Here is a 13306-nt window from a genome sequence, read left to right as displayed (position 1 = left end):
TTTAGTTCTATGATTTACTTTGGTTCTGTTTTATGATCTCTGTCTTTGTTGAATTTCTTGTACAGATTATGAAGTGGTTTCTAATTTCCATGGGAATTGTCTATCTGTATTCTCTTGTATTTCACTGAGTTTTCTCAAAATCATTATTTTGAATTCTGATTCAGGCAATTCATTGATTTAATTTTTGGGGTTTCTGTTGCTAGAGTCATTGCATTATTGCATTTAGATGTATCATGTTATTTTACTTTTTAATTCTTCTTGTGACCCTGCATTGACATGTACACATTCTGGTGGATGTGGATGGCATGGCTTTGCCAGTTTTATAGGATGACTTTTTTTCTTTTTCTTTTTCTTTTCTTTTCTTTTTTCTTTTTTCTTTTTTTCTTTTTTTTTTTTTTTTTTTTGGCAATGAGTCCTAGTATGTCAGTTGGGTAAGCCACATTGGCTTTGGTTCCAAGTGGGCCCAGTAGGACATTATCAATGTAGCTTCTTTAACTATAATCAATGTCAGCAATGGCTGTAGGTGTCTTGTGAGCCTAGGCTTTAGGGTTCATGGCATTGCTCTACCAACAAGCATGCAACTTTCTTAGGTGGATTGGTATGCTAACAATGCTGGGCCTTGTACTCAAGGATCTGGGGGTTGCCCATTATTTCCTAGGAGTTAGATTGTTGAAGTTCCCCTCTGGTGGCCCAGAAAGGGACAATACCACATACTCAGTAGGGGGGTGGAGCTCCTATCAGTTAAGGACTTCATGAAAATGGTGTCCCTCTGGTGGGCCTGGGATGATGTTGTATGTATTCTCAAAAGCAGAAGAGGGGCATTTGTCAGTCTTTTAGTAACATATGGGAGCTAGGCCATTATAGTGGACTTGGATGTGAATACCTGTTAGTGTCAAAGAGTTGTGTCAATGCCTTCACAGGGCCTTTGTGCGTGAAGCCACTCAAGGTGATTCTGCCTAGGGACACAGTGGAATGGGAAGTACTACTCAGCTGTTTAGCACTATCTGTCCATAGTGAATGGACAGAGCCCCAAGATGGTGCTGTGCAACCAGAACTTAAATGAGAAAGTGCCCAAGAAGGGATGAAGTCTTTTCTGGGGTAATGCAATGATGTAGATTTCCTAGCAGCTACTCAAACTAGGATCAGGGGCTGTGAGGGCTTCAGTATTTTCCGGAAACAACTAGTTCAGGTTTCTTTGATATTATCATGGATTACCCAGCGCTTCCTGCTTCTCCATTTCCAGCTGTGTGGTTCCCCCTTGCTTCAGAATTGATCTGAATTGGGAAGATGTGACAGTAGATTTGTGTGGATCTATCCCACCTTTACAAGGTCACCCTGAGTCTCTGCTCCACAGCATCTCTGCAGCATCCCTTCTTCATTCTGGCATTCCCCCTCAAATACTCTAGTGGAATAGCAGTTACTTTTAAAATTTGTTTTTGTTCATATTTTGTGGAAGGAAGCATGTCAGGTACATATAATTGGCCATCTTGGTCTTATTTCTATGTATGCATTTTTAAAATCTAATGTGAACCCCAAGAATTTTGAGGAAGAGAAGTACATGGTGGGTTTAGGAGGGGGAGAAGTTTTTGACCAACAACAAGGAAAGGAGAGAGAAATAAACTTATAGGACAAATAGTGCAATGTTAACCAAGGACAGAAAGCAAAACAACTAAAGTTACATATCCAAAGAAGTGTATGCAAACAAAACTCAAATATTAATAGAGAAACATAAGTAGAGAGGTAGGGAGGTAGAATGTAGTAGAGAAGTCCACGTAGAGTTGTACGGAATAAAAGAGTACCTCCATGATTTAAGTCAGGATACATGTTCCTGTCTATGTAAATTTCATTCTTTAGTTAAAATACTGACTTCAGAAGTGATGGAAACATGGTTGGTAATGCTTGAAGAGTATTGGAGAGAAATGACAAGATACAATCAATAATTTTATTGAATCTTGGTGGCAAGGTACAGAAAATTAGCACTGCTTAATATAGGTAGGCAAATTGCCATTTGAGAATCAAAGAAGGCCATTTATTGGATTGAAAACAAGTCAGCAAAATTCCTAGTAACAGATTACAAGGAATTGTACTCAACCATATCCTCTTTTCCAAGACAATGATTTGGATAAATAGAGTTTTTCATTTTAATTAAATTTGCTAATTTCATAAATCTGGAGGGTCTAATTAGCATGCTGAATAACAGAACCAGTTGTCAACAGAACACAGCTAGTTAAATCAACTGAAGTTAATATGATTAAGTGTAATTACAAGTAAATATGGAGTCCTATATTGCAATTCAGTAAATCACTAGCTCATAACCAGGAAGGTGGAGATCTTAGTAAGAAGTAGTTCATGTGAAAAAGATGTAGATTTTTAATTATTGGAATGTTCAACCAGAAAGTTGATAGACAAGCAAATAAAAGTAATTTTCCACCTCTGACAGAAAAGGTTTTTTTTTATTGAAAGATTTATGTAATTGCTTAGGCAACTATCGACAGATGAGAAGACAGACTTTATTTCTTGATCTTAAACTTGATGATCTTTTCCTTCTAGGCCTTGAGCCCCTCTTCATGGCTCTCTATGTTCCCTTTATCTCAGACTTGTGGGTCTCAGCCTGGTCAGCCAGGAGCTTCTGTGGCCCTTGTCAGTCTTTAGTTTGTTGATGTGTTCAATGAGAAATTGCCTGTTTTTGAAAAATTCCCCCTTCACCTCTAAGTCTTAGATTAGTAGCATCTAAACAGCCAGAGCAGAATTCTCATCTGCAACCAGGTTGCCTTCTTGAGCATTTGTGCATCTACAGTACCCTTCCTCACACCTGGGCCCCACCTCCTGGAACAGATGGTCACAGAGTTGAGGATGTTCACACCATTGTTGATCAGCTTCTTGATCAGCTGATGGGTGTTGGCATCGGAAATTTCTTTGATCTCTTCAGTTCTAACCAGAGATTCCTTTTGTCACAGCAGAGGATGCTGGAGGTGAGCCTCTGCTGAAGTTTCATGGCTGAACCAGTATTCACTAAACTGTTTAGTAACTATATCCTAGACTGTACTGGTCCTGTTAGAGCATGCAATGACTCAGAGTCTCAGGGTGCAGCCACCTAACACCCTCTTGGCTAGGGCTTCCCTGAAGTAGGTGATGTATAATAAATGGTAAGAGAGATGAAAAGTACTTGAGTACATTTTTGTCTAATATTTTGTCATGTTTCTCTTTCATTTCTGTGTGGGAAGCCATCCTTATCTAGCAGAATGAGACGAGGTTCAGCCATGGGTCACAGAGGCCTGGCTTCCAGGAACTAGTAGCCATGGAAGTATGTGGCGCTGTGTGGGAGTGTTTCCCTGTCTAGTTTCCAGAGAAAATGACTCTCCTAACTCCACCCCATCCTGTTCCTCACAGAAGAAGCTCCTCCCTGTCTTGGCTCCTTTACCTGTATGTTTGCAAATAAAAGAGTTGGGCTACTCCTTGTTGTTAGAGACCAGAGCTGGTATGGCCAGCCCTGTCATGTCCCCTCTCATTTAAAAAGAGTATTGGCTCTTGAGTGTTTATCAATTAGATAAAGTGAAAAAAATATAAGAGAGGTCAAGTCAATTGCCTGTGGTCACCCAACTAATTAGAGGTACAATCAGTATTTAAACTCATCTGAATTTGACTCCAAAAACCCAGATTCTTTTTAATGTGTCCTTTGCTCTATTATATTTCAGTAAATGTTTTCTTTCCCTGATTTATTAATGGAAAAACATGAAAAAAACCTATAAAGATATAAACATTGAAAACACATTTGGATCTGGTGATATATAGAATGCTCATCTACCATGCATGAGGTCCTGGTTTTGATGCCCAGAACTGCAAAACCAACAAACAAAAGCTGTTATATGTGTGTACTCTTCTATATTAAAATAAAAAAGAAAATATAATAAATAAAATATAAAATTTTGTCACCGCCCATGGCAACAGTCGCACAGATCTTGTTACCGCCTGCAGCAACAATTGCGCGGGTATTTATCGGAGGTGGACTGGAAACAAACTACTGCTACTATCTTTCTTTAGTGGGCTGCTTTCTTTCTTGTTTATTCCCTAGTTTATAGAGGAAGAGAGGCTTTGAGAGGAGAGAGAGAGAAAGGCTTTGCATAAGAGAGAGTCTTTGCTTAAGAGGGAATCTTTGCTTTTCGGAGAGGCTACACTTTCAGAGACGCTACTTCTTCTTAGAGTTCTGCTGCTGCTTCTTAAAGGTGCATCCTACATCCTGTATCCTAAAGGTGCGTGCTAGAAGTGCGTGCTAAAGGCGTGTCTATGGTGCATCCCTCGTACTGCGATCTGTGATCTGTGATCTGCCTTCTGCCTTCCGCAATCTACCATCATCAACCCGCAACCTAGAGGTGTCTGCTTAGTCCCCCGCCCAAGGATCTATCAGAGGTGCTGCTTCTCCGAGGCCCAGCGATCTAGAGGTGTGGCTTATCCTCTCTACTAGCTGCTTATCCTTTGTGCTTCCTATAGGTGTGTGTCTTATATACCTAAGGCAGCCAATCAGCTTAGGATTAGCACAATTGAAGCATTAGCACAATCAAGAAAGAATGAAGAATATCTATTGACCACTAGCACAAAGGAGACATTAATCAGGCAAAAGTAGATCACTAACTATGTGCCACCTCTTGGCTCAACGCCAGCCGCCATCTTAGGGTTACCCAAACATGTCTTCTGCAAAATTTGATAAATGGTGAATAGTTCTATACACAGTATTAGAAATTTGAAATTTTTTCATTAGTATTCCAGATATACCTATTTTTTTCTAAATTTTTACCTACCTGTTGGAACTTTATTACATGAAATTCTAATAAGAGTGTATAAAATTAGAGCTTTCAAAATGAATATAGTTTTGTCACTGAATATATCTTTGTTGCATTCTTTGGAAAATATAAATCGTTCACTTTAAATAGACTCAGTGAAGTAGCAGATTTATTATTTTATATTATACTGGATATATATATATTCATAAATATGTTTCATAGGAAATGAGATGGACCAGTTATAGGAATATATTCATATTTAGATTGTAGTGTTCTCTTGGAGATACAATCACAAGTCTCAAAAATTTGTATATAAAGCAATCATTATAGTTACTTCTGAAATTTCAAATGATAAATGTTCATTTAGTGGTCCATTTAAATGCAATGAAAAATAGCTTTGAGAAATTTCCTTGCCCACCACAGCAACTCAGCCATCTCGCAAGAGAAGGAACATTGTGATCTCTCACAAGTGCATTTAGTGTCTATGCGCGCGCGCGCGCACACACACACACACACACACACACACCAGTATGCACACAGGGGCGCACATGCACCATCATCACCATGACTACCAGCAACAGTAACAGCATCAGCAACAAAATACTTCTATAATGATCTGTAATCTGGACAGTTCATTTCTTGATCAGTATCTCTGAACTCTTGGAACATTGGCACTGCTGGGGAAAAAAAATGCCTAGTATTTAGTGTGGAAAGCCCCAGCTGTCTGCTTCTTGGAGGAATGTGTGTTTAGTTCTGATTTCAGCTTAATTTATTCAGTGGCTGGAAATAGGGCTACTGAACTAACAACCAACACTAGCATGTCCTTCAGTTGGAATAAGGTCAGGAAGGGATTAAGTCTGGGTGTTGGGAGGAGGGTGATACAGGTGAGTTTCTGTAACCTGTGAATTTCATTGGCAAGGGCTACAATGCTGGCAAGGTGTCAGAGAAATATGTCTTAAATAAACCTAGTGGTGAAGAGAAGTATTTTGAAACATTCTTCAGGACTTTACTTTCTCCCATCCCCCTTTCTTCTAGGAAATCTAGATTAGTGATGGAATTTTATGGTTAGTTTTTGTTTTCCTATACATTTTATTATTTTTATTATTTTATTATTATTTTATCATTTTATTATTTTCACTTTTATAGTCTGAACCTGAATAGTGGGTTTTAAATGATGAGTGACATGAGATGTGTGTAGGGTCATGGTGAAGAACACAGGCTTCACCAGCAACAGCCTGTGTCTGAATCTTGTCTTTGCCAATAGGTTTGATTGAAGGCATTATTCTAGGCCTTGGAAATGTAGCAGTAAAGAAAACCGATAGAAGTCCCTGTTCATCAACCATATCTAATCACATTAGGACACTAATTATTTTGTAACTCATCTTCCTCTTTCATAGGGATCAGAAGTATTCTTATGTTTTGGGCCCACTTTAAACATTAACTGAGCTGATACACAGAAAATGCTTAGAAACAAACTTTCACATAGAAAGCAGTTAATAAAGGTTAGCTATTAAATATAGGACTACCTTTTTCTATTTTGGTTATTGTTAACTTGTTTGTGAAGGCCAACACATACTAGAATCCCAGCAGCTACTGTATATACCACCTTTTCTCAGGGTTTACTTTCAGGGGAAACTATGTCTGAACTTAGACATAGTTCTTCATTGATATGATATGAGCTCCATATACATACTGTCCCTCTGTGGCTTGCATTCCACTCTTCAGTAGGATTCATAAGTTCCAAGTTTTAACCAAGGCCTATTTCCAGATCTGAAATATTTTATAATGTTTCTCAATTTAAATTATCTATGTTCTGGCCATGAAAAACTTTACTTTGCAAATATTGTGAAGACAAAACTTATGGGGAGACTGACTTAGAAGGATCTCAAGTTTGAGGACAACCTCAGCAGTTTAGCAAGGCCTTAAGCAACTTAGTGAGACCCTGTCTCAAAATAAAAATAAAAAGGACTGGGAATGTGGCTCATTGGTTAAGCACCCCAGGGTTCAACTCTGATGTCAAAAAAACAAAACAAAACAAAAAACCTTTATTTTTATTCTCACATTTAGAGTTATAGTCTATCTGGAATTGTTTTTTGTGTACAAGTGGAGTAGGGGACTGTCCCATATTTTTTGCATAAGAATGTGTAATTGTTGATGGTGGGCAGGATGGGCCTTCAAAGATGTCTACATACTACCATGAGCATGCTACCTTCCATGGCAAAGAGGACTTTGGAGATGAGACCTCAAGATGGGGATGCTATAGTAGATTATCTGAGTGGACCTAATTTAATCAAATGTGTCCTCAAATTGGAGGACTATTCCAGACTGTGTTAAGAGGGAGATATGACTAGGCAGTAATAGAGAGATGCAGTAAGTCTGGCTTTGAAGATGTAGAGTTGGGTCATGAGCAAATGTGGAACGCTGGGGGAAATGGGAATGACAACCTCTGGAAGTCCAGAATGGCAAGGAAATACATTCTCTCCAAAAACTTCCAGAAAGGAATACAGCTCTTCTAATACTTGGATTTTAGCCCTATGAGAACCATGTTGTACTTCTGACCTAACTTTAATAGATGTGTATTACTTTAAGCCACTGATTTTGTGGTTATTTGTTACAACAGTTACAGAAAATTAATACATTGACTAGAATTATTTAATGAAAAGACCATCATTTACTCAATCCTCTGCAGCTCCACTCTTGTCATATTGTGTGACACCTATGCTTCATAGATCTTTGCATTTCCAGTCTGCTTTAGTAATCTGTGTATCTATTTTTTTGTGCTAGTTCTACATTCAGTAGCCTTGTAATAAGTTTTTATTGTCATGTGTTTTCTTTAAACAGTGATCCGTATCCTTGCCCAAGTATAAATTATGTAATCTATTTCAATAACAACAAAAAAAAGTATTAGGTTTTAATTGGGATTCCATTGACTCCATAGATCAATTTTGGAAGCTGACATCTTTACAGTACTGATTTTTAAAAAATTCATTCTTACCCAATCTTTGTTAATTTTTTTATCAAGATTTTTTTCTATGAAGCAGACTTACACATCTTGTTAGATATCCCTAAATGTTGAATTGTATTTGCATTTTAAATGACATAATTTACATTTTTCCAGGGTTTTTTTTGCTGATATATAATTTATTTTTGTATATTGACTTAGTATCAAGTATAATTGAAGTACACTTGTCAATTTTAAAACTTTGCAGATATTTTTGGATTTTTACATATACAATCTTAATGCTATGAATAATAAGTATTAATTTTTCTTTTTCTGTTCTTATAACTTTATTTCATTTTCTTGCCTTATTACAGTAGCTAGAACCTCTATTAGTTTTGCAAAAAATTGAAGAAAGAAGCACTTATCTATCTCTTGATATTGAAGGAAAATGTTTACTATTTTCCCATGAATAAGATATATTTTTAGAACAATTTTTAAATCAAATTTGGTAGTTCTCAATTCCTGATTTGCTAGGAGTTTTATTTAATTACACTTTTCATTTTTGTGTAATTGTGATTAACACATAGTTGTAAGAAATAGTAGAGAGTTATCATGTAATTCATTTATTATTCTGAAATTCCTTAATACTCTACAATGGTAATATCTTACCAAATGATAGTATGATATTATAACCAAATCCTTGAATCACAACCCACCAACCTTATTCAGATTTATTTAGTTTTACTTGTGTCCATTTGTGTGTATGTGTGTGTAATTCTGCAAAATTTTCTCATGTGTAGATTCCTGTATCCACCACTGTAATTAAGATACAGAACAGTTCCATCAATGCAAGGATCCTCCATGTTGCCCTTTTCATAAGCACAGCTTCTTCCCTTCTATCTTCCCTTTGTTACCCCACCACTGTTCCTAACCCCTAGCCACACTAATCTTTTCTCCATTTCTACAATTTTTATATGTATGCAGTCACACAGTACGTAGCCTTTGAAGATTGGATTTTTATTGCTCAGCATAATTCTCTGGAGGTCATTCAATTGGTTTCATGTAGAGTTCATTCCTTTTTATGGCTGAGTAGTATTTAATAGTATGACAATACCACACATTGTTTAACCATTTATTCGTGAACATATGGTGGTTCTCAGTTTTTAGTTATCAGAAGTAAAGGGGCTATGAACATTCATGTGTAGGTTTTTATGTGAACATAAACTTTCATTTCCCTGGCACAAATGTTCACCAGTGCAATTGCTGGGTCACATGAGAGTTTTATACTTAGTTTTATAAGAACAGCTAAACTATTTCTCAGTGTATCAGTACCAAAGAGTTTTTTTCCATCATGAATGAATACTGAAGTTGATCAAATGCCCTTTTCTTCACCTGTTTGGTTTCTGTTATGATTTTTATCCTTCATTCTGATACTGTGGTCATATACATTGATTGACTTTTGAATTTAAAGGAAACTTGAATTCGCAACAAAATACAACTTCTTCAGGATGGGTCATGTTTTAAACATATAGTTGCACTATTTTACCTAGAATTTTTGCCTGTGTTGATTAGAGCAACTCTCTTGAAATTTTCTTCTCTAATCATGTCCTTTTAAGGTTTTAGTCTATATATTAGGCTGTCTCACAAAATGAATTTGGATGCATTCTCTCCTTGCTATATCACAAAAATGAGTTTGTATGAGATTGTGGTTATTTCTTAAATATTTGGTAACATTAATTGCCAAACCTACTGGATTTGGAGAATATCGTGAAATTTTAAAATTATTGGTTAATTATTAAACTTCATATTTTCTAATTTTTGGTCAGATTTAGAAGGTTCTGATTTGGGATGTTGTCAATTTCATATATATATATATTCAAATTAGTTGACTTAAAAGTGTTTGGGATTTCATATTGGCTCTTTATGACCCCACACATTAGGATATTTGCCAGAGTCACTTTTTCATCCTTTTGTACTCCTGCAACCCTACTTTTGACCGCCATATGGAAAATGCTGTCAAAAATCTGCTCAATTTCTTCTTCATCTCTGGAGTGGGCTTTATTGGAAATGGAAGAAGTATGAAACATGGAAACAATGAAAAACTAAGTTCTGTACAATGAGATATAGTTTGCACGAAGATGACCATAATAAAAAAGACAGTAATAAGTATTTTCAAGGTTGTGGAAATATTGGCATGCTCAGACTCTTCTGATATAAATGTAGAATGGTGTAGGTTCTTTGAAAAACATTTTAGCAGTTCCTCAAAGATTAAATATAGAGTTACCATATGATCAGTAATTCCACTTTAATAATGCACCAAAGAGAAATGAAAATTATACACAAACATTAATAATAGCATTAGTCATAATAGTGAAAATGTGTAAACTATGCAAATATCAAACAAGTAATGAATGAATTAAAATGTGGTTCCATACAATGGGATATTATTCAGAAATAAAAAAGAGTGTAGTACAGATGAATGCTATAACATGGTGAACCTTAAGAATTGAAAGAAGCCCATCAGAAAAGAAAACTTATGTAATTCCACTTATGTTAAATGTGTAGAATAATCAAATCTATAGGAACAGAAAATAGATTGGTGGTTGTTGAGTTATGAAGGGTTTGGAAGATGTGAGGAGCTCATGGGTGTGAGATTTCTTTTGGGGACAATGAAAATGTTCTAAATGAATAGTGATGATAGTTGCACAATTGTGAAAATAATAAAAATCAATGCAAATTTTTACGTTTTAAATGAGTGAATTGTGTAGTATGTGAATTATATCTCAATGAAACTTAAATATGCTTTAAAAAAGATGTTCAAACTGTATTGTTGACTAAGTAAAAAAGGACTTCAAAAAGTATGAGACCTATAATTTTTTTAATTAATTAATTTTTTATTTTTACAGACTGCATTTTGATTCATTGTACACAAGTGGGGGTACATCATTTTGTTTCTATGGTTGTACATGATGCAGATTCATACCATTTGTGTAATCATACATAGGGTAATGTATGTACATAGGGTAATGGTGTCTGTCTCTTAAAAAAAGTTAATATTCATGCTGTTTTCAATAATCTCTCTTCTGTTGGTAAAATTGACTTATACTACAGAGCTATAGTAATAAAAACAGCATGGTAGTGGCACCAAAACAGACAATGGTACAAGATAGAAGACACAGAGACAAAACCACATAAATACAGTTATCTCATATTAGACAAAGGTGCCAAAAACATTTACTAGAGAAAACATAGCCTATTCAACAAATGGTGTTGGGAAAAATGGAAAGCCACATGTAACAAAATGAAACTCAACTCGCCCCACATGAAACAACTCAAAATGAATCAATGACTTAAGCACTAGAACAGAGAGAGACCCTGCGGCTATTAAAAGAAAAAGTTGGCCCAAATTGTTACCGCCCGCAGCAACAATCCCCTGGATATTTGTTACCACCTGCAGCAACAATTGCGCGGATATTTATCGGAGGTGGACTGGAAATAAACTACTTCTATTCCTGAGCTGCTTCCTTGCTTGCTTGTTTGTTCCCTAGCTTATAGAGGAAGAGAAGCTTGCTTGATTTTAGAGAAAGAGAGGCTTGGAGAGAAAGATAGGCTTTGCTTATAGAGGAAGTTTTAGAGAAAGACAGGTTTCTAGGCTTATCAGAGATCTGTTTCTTCTTAGAGTTCTGCTGTGTCTTCTCTCTGCTAGCTGCTTCTTCTTGCCTTCCACCTACTCCTGCTTATATTCCCTCCAGGAGGCGGAGGGCGGGGCCACACCAGTTATTAGGCAAGGAGCTAGCCATCCAAGCAGGCAGGAGCAGGAGTGCTGGGGAACACATGTGCACGCGCTGTGTGCATGGACTCACCCGAACACGGCTAATGACAAAGTACCTGAGTGTGTCCATGCCAACCGACCTCCTCACCGCCCATGTGATCAAAACAACTTCTGGCTGGCTGCCAGGTGCCATCTTGGCATAGTCCGCATGGCATAGCCCCCAACACCAAATCTTCACCATGTAGGCCTAAGATCTGACTTCCTTAACAAGACTCCTAAAGCACAAAGAAGTAAAGTCAAGAATCAATAAATGGGATGGATTCAAGCTAAAAAGCTTCTTCTCATCAAAAGAAATCAATAATGTGAAGAGACAGCCTACAGATTGGGAGAAAATCTTTACTACATGCATCTTAGATAAAGCATTAATCTCTAGGATGTATAAAGAACTCCACAAACTTATCAAAAAAACAAATAATTCAATCAATAAATGGGCTAAGGAACTGAACAGACACGTCACAGAAGTGGAAATACAATCAATCAACAAATATATGAAAAAATGCTCAACATCTCTAGCAATTAGAGACATGCAAATCAAAACTACTCTTAAGATTTCATCTCACTCTAGGAAGAATGACAATTATCAAGAATACAAGCAACAATAAATGTTGGTGAGGATGTGGGGGAAAAGGTACACTCATACATTGCTGGTGGGAATGCAAATTGGTGCAACCACTCTGGAAAGCAGTATGGAGATTCCTCAGAAAACTTGGAATGGAACCATTTGACCTAGCTATCCCACTCCTTGCTTTATACCAAAAGGACTTCAAATCAGCATACGACAGTGACACACCACATCAATGATTATAGCAGCTCAATTCACAATAGCTAAACTATGGAACCAACCTAGGTTCCTTTCATCATATGAATGGATAAAGAAATGTGATATATATATGTGTGTGTGTGTGTGTGTGTGTGTGTGTGTGTGTGTGTGTGTACACACATATATACATACAATGGGATATTACTCAGTTTTAAAGAAGAATGAAATTATGGCATTTGCTGGTAAATGGATGGAATTGGAAAATATCATGCTAAGCAAAATAAAACAAACCCCAAAAACCAAAGGTCAAATGTTTTCTATATGGGGATGCTAATTCACAAGAAGAGTGGTGCCTAGGGAAGAGTAGAGTTAGTTTATATTAGGTAGAGGGGAGTGAAGGGAGGGGAAGGGTATGTAGGTATGGAGGATAGTAGAGTGAAACAGACATTATTACCTCATGTACATATATGACTATGACTGATGTGAGCCTACAATATGTACAATCAGAAAAATGAGAAATCATACTCCATTTATGTACGATTTATCAAAATGTATAAATGCATTCCACTATCATTCTACTAATTCTACTAATTAGAACAAATTTAACAAAAAGAAATTCGCTGATGAACATTGACAGAGTTACTGACTGTTTCCAAGGTAGACTTCTAAAAAGTGTAATGGGACAGGACACTGATTAAAATATCTGAATGTGGACTCTCTTTTCCCCTGAGATGGCCAGCATTCTCTCTTGAGTATATGTTCCTTGCTTTATTCCAAAGTCATCTCTTTTAAGATTGCCCCCATTCTCCCTTAAAGTGTATTTACTTCTTTCTTAACTAAACCTCTGTTTATGCCTTTGACTGACAAGTGCTGGAATTTTTTTGTGTCTCACATACGCCAAGAACTCTGCTGGAGCTGGGCATAGTGGTGCATGCCTATAATCCCAGTGGCTTGAGAGGTCGATGCAGAAGGATTGCAAGTTCAAAGACAGCCTC

Source organism: Sciurus vulgaris (assembly GCF_902686455.1).
Source record: "Sciurus vulgaris genome assembly, chromosome: 10".
NCBI classification, from domain to species: Eukaryota; Metazoa; Chordata; class Mammalia; order Rodentia; family Sciuridae; genus Sciurus; species Sciurus vulgaris.
The sequence above is the reverse complement of the archived record's forward strand: the minus strand, read 5'-3'. Positions refer to the sequence as shown.